The sequence below is a fragment of the Lolium perenne genome, chromosome 5 (genome assembly GCF_019359855.2).
Source record: "Lolium perenne isolate Kyuss_39 chromosome 5, Kyuss_2.0, whole genome shotgun sequence".
Taxonomy (NCBI): domain Eukaryota; kingdom Viridiplantae; phylum Streptophyta; class Magnoliopsida; order Poales; family Poaceae; genus Lolium; species Lolium perenne.
The window spans coordinates 547,038-558,091 of record NC_067248.2 but is presented as its reverse complement, the minus strand read 5'-3'; positions in this window follow the sequence as shown (position 1 = coordinate 558,091).

The following is an 11,054-nucleotide window of genomic DNA, read 5'->3' as shown; positions in this document are numbered from 1 at the left end:
TATGCTCGGGTGACGGCGTCGTGTGTGCGTTCACAAACTATCGGGTGAATGTATGTAAGATGGTGGCCCAACGTGATAGCATTGTGGCCCTCACAATGCGAGGGCGACATCTTTAATTTTTCGAAAGTGACCGAGAATTAATTTTATAGTTTGTGGATATTCAAATTTTGATTTTTGGGTAGTAAATAATGTGGTTCTTTGGTCATGAATAATATATCACATGTGCGGTAAATATTTAATTTTTATTTTTTCCAAAAAAATAATATTCCCTCTGAATCATATTACTTGTCGCAGATTTAATACAACTTTATACTAATTCTACTGCAAATAATATGGGTGATGTGCTGCTCTTTTTGTAGGGCCTAGCGGCAGGTAGAAAAAAGATTTGCGTGTAACATCCGGACTTAACCAATGAATCGATGAGCGACCGGCAGCCCATCCATTGACTGATTCTACCAACGCAATGTTGGTCACTGCCGATCTCCTGTACATGTGTAATTTTAGACGTTAAAATTGAAATCATTGGTTTATATTTTTTAGTACATGTGGATCAACCTGGTACCTCCAAAAACAGTTTTTGTATTATTTTATTATATAACATTGCCTCATCTAAATTTAAAAGAATCCGAGACATCTTTAATTGGACAGAGGGATCCATATACTTGACCATGCACATTCATATATCTATACACTCACTCACTCACGTACAATTATACTTCACTATATTATAAGTTTAAGCTATAGCAAAAAAATTCTACTAAATCATGCTTTCAACTTTTAGCTAGCTAAGCCTGTTCATGTACACTTTTTTTCGTATGTTCGATCTCAGATAATCTGTACAAACATGGCTTCTTATTCTGTTTATTTATTTATTTCCTAAACGGACTCACGTAGCTAGGGTGAGCGTACATTTATTTTTATGAGTGGAGTCTCCTACCCGAATAGATATGCTCCGGCAACAAATCAATTAGGAGAGTCCACATACTTTAAAAGTCTACTACGGACGGGAGAAAAAGAAGATCTGGATATAGGTCTTCTATTTATATTGAACGTATCAAACTAAACTACTGACGATTACGTAATTAATAATCATTCGTTAAATCATAGCCACTTAATTTATATCTAACTGCTAATATAATTTAGATGATGTGGCTTAACGTGGTGGCTCTATTAAACATCCTTATTTTGCTTTTAGTATATAATAGATCATAGCCACTTAATTTATATCTAACTGCTAATATAATTTAGATGATGTGGCTTAACATGGTGGCTCTATTAAACATCCTTATTTTGCTTTTAGTATATAATAGAATAGATGTGGCTGCTCAGTTGCTAGTTAGCCTGGGAGAGCATCACCATTCACTTGCACGTCCAGGGAGAGCAACACCATTCCCGATGCCCAGCTAGAAGGGCAGGTCGATCGTTTGTGTCCTCGCGCTCAGCGACTCTGGCACCCTCCAGTGGACACGTGGGCCTTCGGCGCCGTACCTCAGCCTTCGGACATGCATGCTATTGCTAGCTCCGCCCCCGCGTCGGGCTTCGGCTCGACACAGGAAGGTCGACCTCCGACTACCGAAGGTCCGATACATCTTCGGCCGCCACTGCTGCTCTAGCTCATGGGGTGCGCGAAGCCCGGCCGCCCCTTCGGCGTGAGACCGGTCATCGGACGTCGTCTCCGTCGGACACGCGGAGCTTCACACCAGGCGCGAGGGACGTGTAACCCTTCGCAACGGCGTGAGCAGGCGTGTTATAATGCGCGCGAGCCACGTTCGGCTCCGGAAAGGTGGACATGCACACTTTATTTGTCTTCCCAGGAGGGAGATCAAAAGCATCACAGATTTGCTAAGCAACAGATGAATAGAAATATGCACTAAGCAAGATTTATAGATACATGTCTTGGAAACCACCATTCATCCTCCCACTCATAAAGAGAAAAAGAAAAAGATCTAAAACACGTAGGGCAATTGGCTGGTTCTTGGTGCATTTTCAATTAAAAGCTTTCTAATCTTTTTTCCATGTGTGTTTAAAACATGTGTTTATTCATTCTTCAATAACATTAAGCAGTGCATTAATAACTATTAGATGCCCTAGAACAAAAGTTTTGAAAGTACTGTGCACTTAGTCCTAGTCTTAATGGTTGGGATCTGGTTGAATTGTTATGTATTTGAGCACAAGTTATTTTGTATAATGTTACAGGTACAATGTTATTGGTTTGTGCGCCTCTCTTGACGGAGCATTCTATGGACTATTAGGCCGTTCATTTATCATCAATGTTCTCATGGAAAATTTGAGATCCATGGAATTTAATCATTTGGGAAAGCTCATGCAGCTTGTCTTCATTCCATTGGTTAAGTATTGCCCTCAAGAATGTTGGGACGAATGGATGGTCAAGTTGCTGGAACCTATATTTAGCCACTGTGAAGAAACTTTTTATTATGCATGGTTCACTTTTCTTCATGAGGGCCGGGCTAAAGTTCCAGCTTATTTTGGTAATCTCAATGGACCAGATGAAATAGTAAACCAATTTGAAAAGGAGCTATTGCTTAAATTTACTCGTTCTGTATCTGACCTGCTTGAGGTTTTAGCATCAGAAAGATTGAATAGTGGGCTTGCACAGTTGCCTTTTCGACCCAAAAAAATTTGCACAAAGGCTGATTTTCAAGACTTGAAGTCCATATCTTCCAGCTCCCTTATTGGGTATGAATTTAGTTGTATGTTCAGTGTGGTTTCTAGACATTTACTTATCTTTTCGTATAATTACTTGTAGGTATCTTTTACACCATAATTGCTTTGGGAGGTTGAGCATGTACCTATTTGGGTGTTTGGCGGATTATCAAACAGCAAAGAAAGCATTGCCATTTTGCTATGCTTTGATCCGTCTAGCAATCGCTACTAATCATGAGAGTCTGAACCAGTTTATTCTTAATGAGATGCTTCCAACTATTATCCTACTTCTTGGTGATCTCCCAAGTGCAATCTCTGGGCTTAGTTCACTGGTGGAAAAAGGGCCTTTGGTCGCGGTTCGCAACTGCCATTAGTCGCGGTTGCGCAAGCGCGACTAAAGGCCCCCCCTTTAGTCGCGGTTTCTTACGAACCGCGACTAAAGGCACATCCACGTGGCCGCCAACAGTCCGTCGGGGCGGAGGACCTTTAGTCGCGGTTCTCCTGGCCAACCGCGACTAAAGGCCGCCGCAGGTTTAGGGTTTTAGCCCCCCCCCCCCCCCCTAAACCTGTATTGTTTTATTTCTTTTGTGTTTTATTTTAATTTTGAAGGAGTTTCACATAATACATGCATATGAATGTACAATTTCAATCAAATTTGAAATTAGAACCGAAAAGAATTCAAGAGGAATATACAATATATATTCAATATCATCGGATGACCATATACAATTTTGAACAAGTTTCCATACATAATTTAATGCATATGAAGTTCTACGTCCTCTACATAGTGTTCTCCTTTAGGATCGACGACTTCCCTCCTGAACCATCCAGCTAGTTCCTCTTGAAGTGGTCGAAAGCGAGCTTCTGGACTAAGCATCTCCCGGAGGTTATTCCTCTTGACATTGTTATCAGTCGGAACCCGCTCAGAGGTGTATCTCCGGATCATCTCACAAACATAGTATCCACATAGATTGGTCCCCGGTGGCTGAATATCCCCAGCCCCAGCCACTGACCTTTTAAATTGTAGCTCTTTTTTGAATTCACCGACCTTTTCATTTACGAACCGTCTCCAAACCCTACGAGGCAAAGAAAATTAAATGAACAAGAGAGTTATTAGTTACTTGATATTAGGAAATGAACGAAATAGGCCGATCGATATAGAGCGCAAATGAATGAAAATAATTACTTCTGCATCATTTTTCTAATGTTGGCCCAAAGCTTTGGATCCATATTCAGAGAGTCGTGGATGAGAACTCTGGAGTCGTGAAATTGAATTACTAGCGAGAATCCGGTGGAACTGCGGACACGATACATGCACAGTCATGCATAACTCATCGATTAGCCACATACCATGCATGGAGTAAACAAAAGAGAATGTGCTCAAGACAGAAACACTCACCCAAAATGGTAAGGAAATAGAATATCACTTTTGAGTTCCTGCTTTGTAAGAAACCGCCACAGGTCTTCCTCCACGTCGGCGGGGTGTTTTTCTAACACATATCCATTAACGATGTGTGGGTCAATGAACCCAACATCATGGATGTTCTTTACTCTGCATTCCTCAATCTTCATTCTGCATAATAGCGTACACAACAATATAGTTAGGACATATATATATAGTGCAGGCAATGAACGAGATGGGGTAGAAATAAATCACTTACAGAACGTAGCAACTGATAATAGATTTGTCGAGCTCGCGCAGATTGAAAAGCTGGAACAATTCACTCATATGAATTGCTACATAGTAATGTTTGAAGTGATGCTCATGTCTAACTTCCGCATAAATATATTCTTTGGCGTTTTTATTTTTTATGTAACCCTTGTAACAATTTAGCAGATTTTTCATATGTTGAGGTAGATCCTCTTCCTGCGCAGGCTCGACGAGGGGCCCATTCAGCACATATGTAATTACTGGTTCACTCATTGGCGCCTCCTCAAGGCCTAACACTGCACGAAGAGTCATACCTAAGTTGGCCGCTTGTTCTCTGGCACTCGTTACAGTCAATCCCTGTGCTTCCGCAGCTGCTATGATATCGGGGGCATCCGGACCGGCGGCTTCCACTATGAGCGGGGCAATCGATTGTTTACTTTGTTCCCCGAGCTGTGCAACTTGTTTCCCGCTTTTTTTACTTGCTAATTCTTTCTCCTTCTTTTCCTTCAACATGAGTGCCTGCCTACGAAGTTCACGTGCATAGTCGTCAGGCAGATTCTTCGCGGCTTGGGACGGTGTGCTCAAAAATGACTTAGCCCACTTCTTTTGGTCATCAGAAAATACTGGCTTGGGCTCGGGCTCTCTTTTCTTCTTGCAGTCCGTCTTCCATTTCTCATAATCAGCAGCCGCGGCCGCGGCAGTTTCCTCGGCACTACGTTCCCAAGGCCTTGTGGGGAGAGGCTTCAGTGATGGCTCCGGTACCTTTGTGGTCTTAGGTACATAAGGGTCCGGGTTAATAATCCAGGACTGCTTCTGCTTCTTTGCCGAAGGTGGATTGGGGCGCGGCGTCTGATCACCCGCCGGACGAGGACTGGGGGGCGGCGGCTGATCACCCGCCGGACGAGGACTGGGGGGCGGCGGCTGATCACCCGCCGGACGTTGTGGACTGGGGGGCGGCGTCGGCTGACGTGACGGAGGTGTAGGTGAACTTGTTGTCCTTGGCGCCTCGCCTCGAAACTTGGTAAACTTCTTTTGCCATTGAATGAAATGGCGCTTGACATCTCCAAGTCTTTTCTCCCCTTCAGGTGTAGCAATGTCAATCTCCAGGTCCTCAAACCCTTGGACTATGTCCTCCACCGTGACACGAGCATAGCCATCTTGAATGGGGTTGTTGTGGTGGAGTGCTCCAGGTAAACATGGTAAAGCACTGCCGATGGCTACCTTCATGGACATGTTCCCGATAGGATAATACAGATGACATTCTTTCATCTCCTTTATATCGTCCACGGGGTAGCGAGGAGGCTCTGGTGCAGTAATTTCGACCACCAGAGGCTCCGGTGCAGTAATTTCGATCGTCGGTGCATCTGCACCAGCCGGTGGGGCCTCCGTGGAAGCCACGCTGCTTCTCCGCTGCTGGCTTCCGAGATCCGCTGGATGATCTTCATGCTGCGCCCGAGCTGCATCTCTTTCGGCTACTAGTACACTCACGGTTTTCTTCATCACATCCATTTCCGATGCCAACCGCGCCACAACATCTGCTTCCCGATCCATCTTTCTCTTACGGCTTCTGTAACCGTACGGGTCATCGTTCTGGGGGAACCCTATTTTCCACGGAATGTGCCCCATGCCTCGTACACGTCCTCCGTGTTCAGGATTCCCGAGGGCTTTTGTCCGCGCGTCGTTCTCTCTGTTGAACTTGATCTTCCCCTCTTGAGCATCCCTCATTGCGTCAATAAGGGCTTGGGTGGGTTTAATTATTTTGCCCCGGTAAACACACTCCCCTGTCTCCGGGTTCAGCGTTCCCCCATGCCCGTACCACCAGCTTTTGGCCCTTGGGTCCCATCCCTCCGTGCACAGACGGATTCCTCGCGCCCTCAGCTCGTTCTCCATCTTCTCCCACCTAGGCTCCCAAAGGCGATACCCTCCTGGCCCCATAATATGATTGTACTCCTTCTTAGCCGCATTTTCCTTATTTTTTCGATATTTGAATGAACTGCTCCGATTTCTTTTGCTTCACAAATTCTGGCCAATCATGTTTCAGTTTCTCATATTGTCCTTTGAAATCCGGAGTCTTGTTCTGCTTGACAAAGTCATGGGCTAGATTTTGCTTGAATTTCCGGAATGCGTCGGCCATCTTATGAAGAGCGAACTGTTTGACGAGCCTCCTCCTCTCCTTGTTTTCCTCAATCTTGTTACCCTCCTCATCGAATTTGTTGTATTCCGGAGGTAGAACGAAATGTTCCATAAGCTTCTTGAAGCAATCTTTTTTTGTTCTCTTATCGACAAAAGTGAAACCAATTCGTGCCTTCTTTGGCTTATTCCACTCCTGGACGGTGATCGAGACGTTGTCTCTAACAACGGCTCCGCATTGGCTGACAAACTTGGTGGCGTTCTTGCGGGGCTCCAGCGGCCTGCCGGTTGCACTGTCGACAACCTCGATGGTGCATGTTTCTCCTTGTTTCATCGTCTTGGTTGCGCCACGCTTTGACGACGTACTCGATTGTTTCGACGATCCGGCCGAGGGCTAAAATAAGAAAGAGAGTCGCGCGCATTAGTACACACATATTTATTCAAATCAGTTAGTTTGTATCACCAGAGGCTCAATGTATATATATACCTCGGCGCCGGAGGTGGTTGCTACTTCCATTTGAAGATCGTCGTTTATCGACGTTTGTTCGGCATCATCTTGCTGACGGCGCCCTTCATCTTCACCGTCAAGGTTCAGATAAGAAGAGATATCATCTTCTTCTTGTCCGGTCGGCACATATAGAATATCGCCGTTTATGATGCCGAACATATGGGCTTCACCGTCCGGATCATAGTTGTCCATAATCGGGTCAGCTCTATCGTCCGCCATTATGTCAGTCCTGAAAACATGTAGTAAAAACAAATTAATTAAGTGAAGAAGGGGGGCGGTGGCGGTGGAGGTGGCGAAAGGGCGGTGGCAAAAGGAGGGGGCGAGGAAGGGGTGGGAGAGGGTGTCGCGGTAGAGCGCGAGACGGGGCGGCAGACGACGGTGTCACGGAGAGGGAGGCGAGGACAACACACATGTATAACCCTCGCCGCCCCCTCTCGATCCCAAAAAAAACACCGTGCGTATACGGAGGGGGCGATGAGGGGCTCGCTCCCCCCTCCGTATACGCGCGGTGGTTAAGTCAAATTTTGTAAGTCAAATTTGAGTTCTTTTTTAAGTGAAATTTTAATTAGTTCATTTTTTAGACAAACTTAATTTTAAGTGAAATTTTAGTTTTTTTACACGGCGGCGCCTCTCTCCTCTCTCCACGGCGGCGAGCAGTACGCGCCGCGAACAAAAACCCTGCGCGTATACGGAGGGCGGCGAGGGTGGCGCATCGCCACCCCCGCCGCCCTCTCCGTATATGCGGGGTCGTGTACATTTTTTTAAAGCGGGATCATATCGTTGTACATTGACGCGCGGGGTCGTTGTATATATATTGATTATCAAGTTTTTTTTTGTTAATTATCAAGTTTTATATACGTTTTTTTTGTTAATTATCAAATTTTACGGTTTTTTTTGTTAATTATCAAATTTTAAGTTATTTTACCGTTTTTTATTAAACTAATTAACTAGTTAAAATTAAAAAGAACAACAAAAAAAAAAATCCGGTGGCCTCTGGCCGCGGCGCCCCTCTCTCTCCACGACTCGCGCGCGCGATTGTGCAAAGCGAGGCGGCAAGCGGCGACGGCGCGGCGTCGAGCGGCGACAGGCGGCGCGAGCCTTCGGCGCGCGGCAGAGAAGAATCGGAGAAGACGAGAATGGAGGCGACGGTATTTATAGCCCCCCCTTTAGTCGCGGTTGGGGAGGCGACCCGCGACTAAAGGCTTTTTTGGCGGGTTTTTGCGTTCCCGCGCGCAACGACCTTTAGTCGCGGTTGGCCAGGCCAACCGCGACTAAAGGTATTTTTCAAAATACTTTTTCTTTTTCAAAATCTTAAAAATACATATAATATATCAAAAAATTCAGAAAAATAAAGCTAATTCAATTCAATATGTTAAAAACACAAATATTATATCAAAAAATTCAGAAAAATAAAACTAATTCAATTCAAAATTCTAAAAATACAAATAATATATCAAAAAATTAAGAAAAATAAAACTAATTCAATTCAAAATGTTAAAAATACAAATAATATATCAAAAAATTTAGAAAAATAAAACTAATTCAATTCAAAATCTTAAAAATACAAATAATATATCAAAAAATTAAGAAAAAAAAACTAATTCAATTCAATATGTTAAAAATACAAATAATATATCAAAAAATTCAGAAAAATAAAACTAATTCAATTCAAAATCTTAAAAATACAAATAATATATCAAAAAATTAAGAAAAAAAAACTAATTCAATTCAATATGTTAAAAATACAAATAATATATCAAAAAATTCAGAAAAATAGAACTAATTCATTTCAAAATTCTAAAAATACAAATAATATATCAAAAAATTCAGAAAAATAAAACTAATTCAATTCAAAATGTTAAAAATACAAATAATATATCAAAAAATTCAGAGAAGTTCTTCCCGGCCGCCTCTGTCTTCCCACAAGTTCTTCCCGGCCAGTCTTCCCGCTAGTTCTTTCCCGCCTATGTCTTCCCTGTCTTCCCGCCATTTCTTCCCTGTCTTCCCGCCTCTTTCTTCCCGCCATTTCTTCCCGCCATTTCTTCCCTGTCTTCCCGCCTCTTTCTTCCCGCCACTTTCTTCCCGCCATTTCTTCCCTGTCTTCCCGCCTCTTTCTTCCCGCCACTTTCTTCCCGCCATTTCTCACTACATATATGTAGCCCGGCTTGGCCAGCATTATCACATCTCTACAATCTCTCATCACTCTCTCATGGCTTCCACCGCACCCACTCTAACCTACCAACAGGTGGAGGAGCTTTGCGCCTCGAACTACCCTTGTCCACCGGGCTACCGCGTCCCCACCGGCTGGAGCCTAAGCGCCGGCGGCGTGCCGGTCCTTCCCGTCCCTCAGGGTACTGCGCGCCGGGCGGCCATCACGAACCACTACTACCTCGACCTCACGCCGGAGCAGCGGATGAATCCCCGCTGGCATCCCGATAACCAGCATACTTGGGACGCCTTCTTCATCAATCGGCGTGAGAGGGCGCTCGCCAGGTATGAGGAGGACGGTCTGCCTCCTGGGAACTTCCACGAGGCCGACCGTCGGCTATGGTGGTACGGCCGGACTCTGCAGAGCGTCATGGACTACATCACGGCCGGCGATATCCCCCGCCTGCGCTACCCTCAGTTCGAGCCACGAGCGCTGCCCGACGACAGCGACGACAGCAGCGACGACGACGGCGGCAACTTAGAAGGCGCGACTACCAGTACAACGGCGGCGGCTATGAAGACTACGAGTATGCATATTATACGCCTAGGCAGGAGTATGACTAAATCACTCCAAATTTCATGTATCATCAATGGTATCTCGAATCATTCGAAAATGGACACCAAACACATCACGGGTAATATAATTCACATGATCCATTCAACAAAGTTTGGTACAATAAATTATTACACATCATTTCTTCCCTTGTATCCCTGCTTGCTTACGATTGTGCAGTATCCATGGAGCATCCTCATCATTTAACTTAATGCTTGGGTCGGTGTTCACTTTGAAGGGCGGAATTTCAGCAAACATATTATAATCTTCTGACATGTCTGTCTTGTCCTCCACTCCCACGATGTTTCTTTTCCCTGAAAGAACAATGTGGCGCTTTGGATCATCGCATGATGTACTGATCGTTTTCTTATATTTCCGTTTCCTCGGTTTGCTACTCATGTCCTTCACATAGAAAACCTGAGCGACATCTTTCGCTAGGACGAATGGTTCGTCAAGGTAACCAAGATTGTTGAAATCCACCATTGTCATTCCGTATTGCTGGTCCACCTTTACCCCACCTCCTGTTAGCTTGAACCATTTGCACCGGAACAAAGGGACCTTAAAGGAGGGTCCATAGTCAAGTTCCCATATCTCCTCTATGTAACCATAATATGTGACCTTTTGCCCATTCTCGGTTGCTGCATCAAAGCGGACACCACTGTTTTGGTTGGTGCTCTTTTTATCTTGGGCGATCGTGTAAAATGTATTCCCATTTATCTCGTACCCTTGGAAAGTCGTTATAGTCGAAGATGGTGTCTTGGCCAACATGTACAGCTGATCTACAACATCATTGTCATTCATTAAATGTTTTCTCAACCAACTGCCGAATGTCTCCATGTGGGCCTTCCTAATCCAGGATTCAGGCTTCCCCGGGTTGTCCGAGCGTAAAATATTCTTGTGTTTCTCAAAGTACGGAGCCACCAAGCTGGAATTGGTCACTACAGTGTGGTGTGCTTCAGTCAGAGAATGGCCGTCCATACATATCGTTGATTTCCTTCCGATCGTGCCTTTTCCACTTAGTCTCCCCTCGTGCCGCGATCGAGGAAGACCAATCGGCTTAAGGTCAGGAACAAAGTCAACACAAAACTCAATTACCTCCTCATTTCCATAGCCCTTGGCGATGCTTCCTTCTGGCCTAGCACGGTTACGAACATATTTCTTTAATACTCCCATGAACCTCTCGAAGGGGAACATATTGTGTAGAAATACAGGACCGAGAATAGAAATCTCTTCGACTAGGTGAACCAGGAGGTGCGTCATAATATTGAAGAAGGATGGCGGGAACACCAACTCGAAACTGACAAGACATTGGACCACATCGTTCTGTAACCGTGGTAGAA